Below are 8,926 nucleotides of genomic sequence, written 5' to 3'. Positions count from 1 at the left end.
GGTCCCATTCGGAAAGGAGATCGGCCCGCACTATTTTGAGCTGCGCAGGCCGGAATGACTCTCCCCGCCATAAAGGCAGGGAGAGCTGTCTGGGCCATGCTGCCAATGCAGCACAGGCCGTTCTCTCTCCTAAGCGAGGCCGCAGGGCCCCGTTCTGGAGGGAGATCAAGCGGCTCCGCTGCATTGGCAGTGGGACCAGGAGTGGCTCTCCCTGCCTTTAAGGCAGGGAGAGTTGTTCTGGCCATGCTGCCAACGAAGTGCAGGCCGATTTCTGCTCCAAACCGGGCCGCATGGCCCTGTTTGGAACCAAACTAATACCCCTGTGTCTGACGTCAGACGTGAGGGGGCATGTTTGAGGCCTGTGGCCTCTGATTGGGCACGGCCCGGTTTCTTTGAACCCGTTTGCCCAATGGTGGCTCCGCCCCGACCCACAATTATCAGACAAGCACATGAATTGATGACTTATTTCAGGAAGTGTAGAAGTTTGAGTGTCAAGAAGGGAAGTTTCAGATTAAAGGAAAGAGTTTAAAGCACTGGGTTCTGTACTGAGCATCCCCCAACCACATAAAACATTCAATTCACAAATCTATTCTGATCTTTTAATATTTCCCCCCACTTTCTCCCTCAGGAAATCCTTCAGTTGCTTTCTAATTCAGTGAAGGCTTTACAGAAGGCTGATTTCTGGGTTAATCAAAATACCCTGGATTCCAAGGTTTGTAAATGAGACTTCTGGTATTTGTGATGTCACAAGCCAAGATAATGTCAGTAAGTCAAGAAGTGTAGAAGGAGGGATTCATGAAAGAAAAAATAATTTCAAGCTTAATTCTGGTGTATCTGTCACCTTCAGCTGAAGCTACAGCGGTCAGCACAAAAATGCTCATTCCTACCTCCTCTCTGGAGCTTATATCCAGCAGATACTTAAGCACCTTTTACTATGTAAAATGTGTTAATAACTATTTATGATTGCAGAGCAGCTCAGTGCTTACAAAGTGGATAGCTAACTTGGAAGGATTTTTACTTTGAAAGTGACTGAACTTCCATTTGCATCTGTTCTGTATACATGAAATATAAGATCCAGAATAAATCAGAAACACCAGTAGAAGGAGTTCTCATGATGATGATGATGATGATGATGATGATGATGATGATGATGATGATGATAAGAGAGAGAGAGGGAGGAAAAGAGTGTGTGCAATGGTGGTTACAGTATAGGGCTTAAACTGGGGAGATGCAGATTCAAGCCTCATACTGGGTGACCCTGAGCCAGCCATTCACCGTCTCAGCCTAACTTACCTCACAGGATTGTTGTGAGGATTACAATAGGGTAATCCATCCATGGACACTCCTTGACTTTCTTGGAGGGAAGGTGGGATATATATAGGATAAATAAACACATAACATTTATATAATACTATAAAAAGTTGGAAATACTTCCCATAATCCAAATAACCACTTTTTGAGGTCGGTTAGTATTATCATCCCCATGTGGGGGATGCTGCTGCTGTGGCTTGCCAATGGCTACTGAGTGAATACATGACAGAGGGGAGATTTTCTTATTTTTAGGTCAGTCTCTAAGGACACACAGTCATCCCTCGTCGACCGTGGTTTTCCCAATCACGGTTTTTGATATCCGTGACTGGGAAATTGTGACAGGTTTCGCCAGCTGAGGTCCTAGTTTGGTGAGATTTTTTTGGTAATTGGAGGGGGGTGATTTTTGGAGGTTTGGGGTGATTTCTGGGGGTTTGGGGTGATTTGGGGGGGTTCAGGGTGATTTCTGGGAGTCCCCCCTCACTCCTCTTGCTGACTATTGCTGATTTAAAGGGATTCCAGGTGATTTTTGGTAGCTTTGGGGCCTTTCCCCCTTATTTTTTGGTCTTTTGGCAACCGTGATTCCCCTAACTCCCTGTTTCCGATGTATTTCAATTGCTTGCCAAACACAAATTCACCAACTGTAAAGTTTTCCCAGAATGAAACCCTTGCGGTTGGCAAGGGAGGACTGCAATCCTATGCTTAAAACAAACAAACAAACAAACAAACAAACAAACAAACAAACAAACAAACAAACAAACCCTGGCCTGAGCAGTAGGATTTGGTCAAAGTCTGCTAGATGGTTGTTACATTTTCAAAAAGGCAGGGATGAAATATTTCAAATAATCTTCCATTCTTTTTTATTGTGTAGTCACAAATGTGATTAATAGCTCTCTCTCTCCCTCCCTCCCTCCCTCCCTCCCTCCTGTATTGGGATTCAAACCTGGGCATGAGATGGTTCCTGGCAGCTTTCCATGCCACAGTAGCTCATGCATTAGAAGTCACTGTGGCATCCTGGTGTCAGGGTATGTTTTTTGAATTTGAGATATGCTGTGGTGACATTATGGCAGTAACTGTGCAAGTTGTAGTCCAACAACCTCTGGGGACCCAAGATTTGGCACCCCTGCTATAAGTGCCTGCTATAAGTGGACTGGCTCCTTCCATGTCCACATGGGGGCATTGCTGGCATGCTGCACCCATGACTCGTGTGTGGTGGTAGTGATGCCATGAAAACTGGGGAGTGGCTGGTGGTGGGGTTGTGCCTTATTGGGTGTTTAACCTTATGATTCCTCTTGTTTTCTCCTCCCATCTTGTTCTGGGAATGCACAGAATCCCAGAAAAATTACACCAGTGCAACTCCAGGGTAAATGGTAACTGGGATGATAGAGTTGTTCTGCCAACCACTATGCTATACTGACTCTGTAACTGGCAAAATAGAACTAACGTTTCCAAGTCCGAGCACATAGTCGGTTTATGTCTAAACCCTGGTAGAACAGAAGGCTAGATCCCGCTCTGTTGGAGGCACTGCTCCACAACTGAAGCACTAGTCTAGATTGTTGACTGAGGATGAGGTGCAAAAATTAGTTAAATATATTTTCATGGGCCCACATTTGCTGTGAAATTTGAAATAGAATGCAAAGTTTGAAGCCTTTTTTTCAGCAAAGGAAAAACGATTGCTGTTAATCTGAAAGATGCTTAAAGGACCTCTTAAGAAGGTAAATGTAATTACTATAGCATGTTTGATTTAGTGCACGGCCTTAATAAATGTTTCATAATATGATTTTGCAGGAATACAGTCTGCCATAGTGTTATTATGCTGTACACTCTTTGTCTGCGGTACAAGATTGATTATTTGAATCTTGACGTGAGAGTTACTGAAAAGTAGCCAGGAAAATTAATAATCTTCAGCAGTGGAATGATATCTCATGAAAAAGATTGTCTTTTCTGGAGTGTGAACAATGCTGCAGCAAGAAGGTTACGCGTTGCTTCCCTTCCCTGATTCACATTTTGTTAACCATCTGATGTCACCAGGGAGATGTGAAGTCTTTATAATTACAGCTCAAGGCCGAGGGAGAGAATGAGAGGGAAATTAGGTTTCATGAATTAATTCAGAACTACCTGGGATAGCTTTACGACTAGTTAGTTTTATTTTGCCCACTGGAACAGTGAATTAATTCCATATCCAGATCTGTTTTTATGAGTGGCATCTTAATTAATTTTCCACTGTTCTTTCTTTCTTTCCTTTTTTAAAAGATAACAAAATGCCCTTTGTCACAAACAATTGCTTCTTGCAATCCTGCCGAGCAAGATGTAAAGAAAGCAAGGAGCCTTGGATACAGCGCCCAATGTCCTACTAAGCAGTGAAGCTTGTTTCTTTCATCTTCCCTTGGAGAAAGAATTCAGGTTACGCTCTGCACAAAATTAAAGTGTTCTGTTCAGTTATGTACACGAACAGCTTTGTAACTGTTCCTTGCTTCTAGGTCAAGGGCTCTCCCTGTGGCGGGGTGCCAGCTTTATCCCTGGGCTCTCATAATCCCCTGAAATAAATCAACTTTCCATTGAAATCCTCTGCAGTTCCACTTCAAACCCCTGCTCCTACCATGATGCTCTTTTATACTTTTGTAGAATTAAAAATAACCAGGAGGCGGAGAAGGAGGGAAGGAAACAATACAGTCATTGTAAGCTTGGGTATAGAGTTCCAAATATAATCCAAATTGTGTATATTAAAGAGTATCTTTCTGTGTTGCTTTAACTGCAGATTTCAGCATTTTTTATTAGAGCTAAAGAAAATGGCTTGGACTAGAGATATGATCTGATTGGCTGATAGTTACTAATCTATGGGTATCTGTCATTACAACTTAACTTCTGCCCCCAAAGGCTGACAAGCTATTGTCCTACTGTTTGGTATGAGGGGAAGTTCTAAGGCTAACCCAAACACTAAGTAGATATAACTAGGGAAAGCTAATGTCATTCTTGTTTATATTCTTCATTTAAAAATATTTAATTTCATACACATATACCAGCATTTCCCCTGTATTGTTTTATTTTAATAATTCAGAGGTTAGAACTGAGTAGAGAACATAGGAGTTTTCCAGTGAAAAGCTGAAAGGAAGCTTTGTCCATATATGAAACTAAAATTAATTGATTGAATCTGAAAACCATCTCTGAGGTGGTTGTTTCAAAATCTAACTGGAAATTTTACCAGTCAAACCTGAGTTCTCAGTAGTGACACTTCGCCATTCCCTCTTTAAGCCACAAGAGAGATCCAAATAAAATCTGTTTTATTGTGGTGTTTCAAACTGCCAGTTTTTAATGTTCATTTTGGGATCAAATTTGGTTTGTCTCCAGTCTACTTGGGATCATATGCCTCTGATTTTCCTATTTTGCTTAATTTGCAGGGGAGGGGGGCCCTCCAAAGGCCATTAGGTCCAGGCTCCAAAAATACATAGGTACACCTCTGTAAAAATGTCTTCACTAATTTCAAAAACCCAATCATTGCCAAGATAGGGAAGCATCACATAGTGTTTCAGTGACATCAGTTTGTTCACAGAAGCTCTCTTATTAATCTTCTCAGTGTATACACTGCCTTTCCCCCCAATGAACACTCAAAGCTGTTTGTAAATCACCAGTGATCTCTCATCCAAAGAAGCCAATCCCAGGCATTGTTGCCTTTGGAACCTCTCACTACTTGGAAGGAGGGAGTGTGCATAAGAAAATGCTGTTTCCTATCCTACACACACTTCTAGATGTAGTTTTCCTCCAGCAAAAACTCAAAGCTGGAAATAACAGCTTTGGAAAAGACAGTCTTTTGATTTGATGACACGAATGTTGCAGTTTTCCAGTAAGGAAATTGTGGCTCATTTCCCCCCTGGACTACAATCAAATAAACAAAAAATCTCAAATCTGCAACTCTAAGTACACTTACCTGGGGGCAAGCGCCAATGAACACAGTATGACTTGCTTTCAAGTAAACATGCATTGAAAAACTGTTAGCAGACAGTTCTTTCTGCTTCTCTGATTGAAAAATTAATAGAGATTTAAAACCACAACAACAAAACACCTACCACAATTGTCCAGAAGTGGCTAACTAATGTTAAGAAGAAACATGTAACTGTTATTTTCAAAGATAAATTTGTGCTACAAAGCTGTGTAGAAAATCTGCTAGATTTTTTAAATATATTTAAAAAAATTAGCTACTGAAAGATTTGCATACAGGCAAGGTAAAACTAATTATTGTTGAAAAGACTGCATAAAGGTATGTTCTTGGCTTCAAAGTTAAGATAACAAAGTCATGGTAGGAGCCTCCAGTTGTTAAAGCTTTGTAACATCAAACAGATTTGTAGTGGAAGCAGAGAATTCAGAGTATTAAAAGGGGAAAAAAACACCACCCATGTACAGAACACATCTTGGCTTGCTGCCACCTAGAGACCAAAATAAGTAATGCGACTGACGTTCACTGGAGACACATTTCTTATTCTCTGGTCTATAAGTGGCCACAACTTGCTGCAATAATGGTTTCTAGATGCTTTCATGGATAACTGATGGGCTTTTAATATTGGAGATTAAAGCAGAAGCAGCAGCTGGTCATTGGGGGTTGGGGGTGTGGCAAGCTGACAAACTCTGCAGCCCAAATACTAAGTGGATTTTCGGCAAATAAAGGGACAACCTTGTTTCTTGCACAGTAAATGTTTCAGTGCTATCAAGTAAATAATAATGCAGATGGAATGCGGTAATTATTAAAAACTTTGCACAGACATAATATAGTACTTTGAATTGATATTTAAAAAAAAAAACAACTTTGCATGGCCAGAACCTCAGGAGTATACTCGTGAGTCAAGTGGGCCGTAACCCAAAATTTGGCTTAAAAAAAGCCAAATCTGGCAACAGAGATCTAGACTACCTGATTCTCCTTCCTTCACTTTGTACTGCAACTTGGTGTGCTGTGTTTAAAATGGACCCACATGAAGAAAGTGATGGTGGCCAAAAATCATGGAAGCATTTGTCCTGAAAAACCAAAGAAATCACTAAACCTCATTGGACATACTACACATTGCACCTTAGTTCTTCTAGGCAAACTCCATCTTTTTCTGAACTTTGACCTCTCCCTTATTTCCCCTATTCCATCACCAAATCACATCACTCCCCCTTTTAGCACAAATAGACCTCTTCCTCTCTGTCCCTCACACTCTTATAAGCTCTCACTTTATCTTCTCTGATCTATCAATGGCTACTAGTCTGGTGCCTATGAGCCACCTCCAGCCTCAGAGGGATGATGTCTCTCAATACCAGTTCCAGGGGAACAACAGCAAGAGAGAGGGCATGCACATACCTCTTGCCTGTGGGTTCCCCAGGATGAAACAGGATGCTGGACTAGATAGGCCTTGGACCTGATCCAGCAGGGCTGTTCTTATGTCTTCCATTGCCTCACTTCAGCCTGCACACCTCCATGCAGGATTCTGGTGCCAATGTCATTCATCTCTCTCTAATCACCTTAAATCCCTATACTATTCACTCTCAGATCTAGCACAGACTCCTTGTTCTTACCTTCAAAGCACCCTATGGCCTTGTCCCTCCTTACCTCTCTTCTTTCATATCCTTTCCTCTGACCCTCATTCCTCCAGCTCCACCACCTTCAGCCACCAGAAGGTTTCCTGCTCCCTCATACAACTCGGCTCTTTCATCCTTGCTGCCCCTATGCTTAAGCACTGTCTCCTGGATCATCTGCTCCTCTTCCTCCAGATCCCTCCTCAAAATCCACCCTTTCCCTGACGCTTTTGCCTTAACTTCCTAGTCTCTATATCTCACTGTAACTAAGCCTATTATGTGAAATAATAACATAATATTCTTCTGTTTACTTATTTCTCTGCTTCTCTCCTTTTCCTCTGTTGTCTCCCTTGTGTTGTTTTCTAGGTTGTAAGCTCCAGAAGGTCCTCTGTCTTTTTGGAGTACCTTCAGAGGAAAATGGAGGTCCGTGGCAGAACGGGAGGAACCTCAAGAAACTCCAACTGTGGCTCTTTTTGACCCCACATCTATTTTTACCTATCGGCTGCTATTTAGACCTGCACCCTTGTAATGAGGGTTACTTATATCAGGCCTGCTGCAGTCTGAAGCACAAGCACCAGCAGCATAGAGCACCTGATCATTTTCTGCTTTAAATTGTATGTGAACTGCTTTGAGAGGCCTTAACCTGACAGAGAGGTGGTATGCAAATGACTCTAATAAATAAAATAATATAACCATGGAATAAATGTGGTGCTTGAACACTCCCCAGATTGCTGAGCAGTGACAATAAAGAAAGGAAACTGAATAGGTTTCAGGAAATAACTGTTTTTGTTGGGAATTCTCTCCGGTGGGAGAAACTCTTTTTCATTATAGCAGAGTGCATAGAGGCACAACACAGTGGAATTTAGTTAGGCATGCGTGTATGCTGAGAGTAAAGTAACTTGGAGCCAGTTCATAGTTTCAAATCAATATATATAGTATTTATTAGAGAACTCCATTCTAGACAGGAAAGTGAGGAGTTAGGATCTTTAATCTAGCTAGCCAACTGGATGCAGATGTATTCTGCATCTCTGCACACATGGTGCAGGGGAGAGGAGCTTGCATGTTGCAAGGTAGAAGGAACAGGAAGAGAAGGGAAGAGGAAGTGCAAAGCAGGAAGTAAGTAAGTTAGTCTCTAAAAGTAGCAATCTACATTACAAAGGGATAGTGTCAGAGCAGTAGAGAAGGGATGACCAATGTCTTGACCCTCTAGTCCTCTAACTCACTAGTCTGTCCTCCACTGTCTTTGAGACAAGAGACAGCGCATAGTCCTTCACTTCCAACAGTTTTCTAGTCCAGTACGGTGATCAGAATGGTCTTCTCAGGTATTAAAAATTAATGAAAGCCACAGTGGAAAAATAAATCTATTGAGTCTGTGCACAGTGTAATTCCTTCTGAAAATGGTTCCAATCTGAAAATCAGATTTCTTTAGATGGATATGTCTAATAAGATTTGCTTCTCCCTTCTCTCCCCAGTAAGGCAACATAAAATGGCCTGCCAGTTAAATCAGAACATCTTGCTATGATGGTTTCCAATTTTCTGACAATATTTATAGATTGCTGGAATCTCTTGAGTCTTAGAACTGATGATATACAATCCCCAGCTGGAAGTATAATAAAGACAGTCTTTACAGTTTCCAAAGGAGATTTCACAAACCAAAATAGGCAATTTCTTTAGGAGCTTAATAAGGCGTGTTTTTGGTTTTTTTAAAAAAAGTGTTTTGTAGACATATTGAGTGAGTGTGACCGTTGTTTGTGTGAGAGAGTATCTCTCACACATATACACAAGACAGAGACTAAATGGCATAGCTACCCCCCTTTCATCCAGTTGCAGGAAATTCCCCAATATATAGAGAGAAAATCAGTTGGTCTAATATGGTCTCTACAGTTTATCTATGGTCTAATAGGCCATAGAAATAGCTGTTAGAAAAAAGTAATATTAAAAGCCAGCAATTAATGGTAATCAAATTGCAATGATCTCCATAAGACTCTCTTCAAGCTTTCAAGCTATTTTGTGGTGAAGAAGGGAAGGCCCATTTTCTTTCATTCATCAAAGAGCTGGCACAAAAGAAAATGAG

At 41.4% G+C, this 8,926-nt stretch overlaps 1 long non-coding RNA gene across 1 annotated transcript; it reads left to right on the top strand.

The window, feature by feature from the left end:
* Positions 1–413: 413 nt before the first annotated feature.
* On the top strand, positions 414–7,533 carry LOC128323357 (uncharacterized). The gene is made up of 3 exons (XR_008306227.1): positions 414–712; positions 3,562–3,711; positions 7,219–7,533. It is a non-coding gene; the product is annotated as an uncharacterized LOC128323357 (long non-coding RNA).
* Positions 7,534–8,926: the final 1,393 nt, after the last annotated feature.

This window comes from Hemicordylus capensis, chromosome 4, assembly GCF_027244095.1.
Source record: "Hemicordylus capensis ecotype Gifberg chromosome 4, rHemCap1.1.pri, whole genome shotgun sequence".
NCBI classification, from domain to species: Eukaryota; Metazoa; Chordata; class Lepidosauria; order Squamata; family Cordylidae; genus Hemicordylus; species Hemicordylus capensis.
The sequence above is the reverse complement of the archived record's forward strand: the minus strand, read 5'-3'. Positions and strand labels throughout refer to the sequence as shown.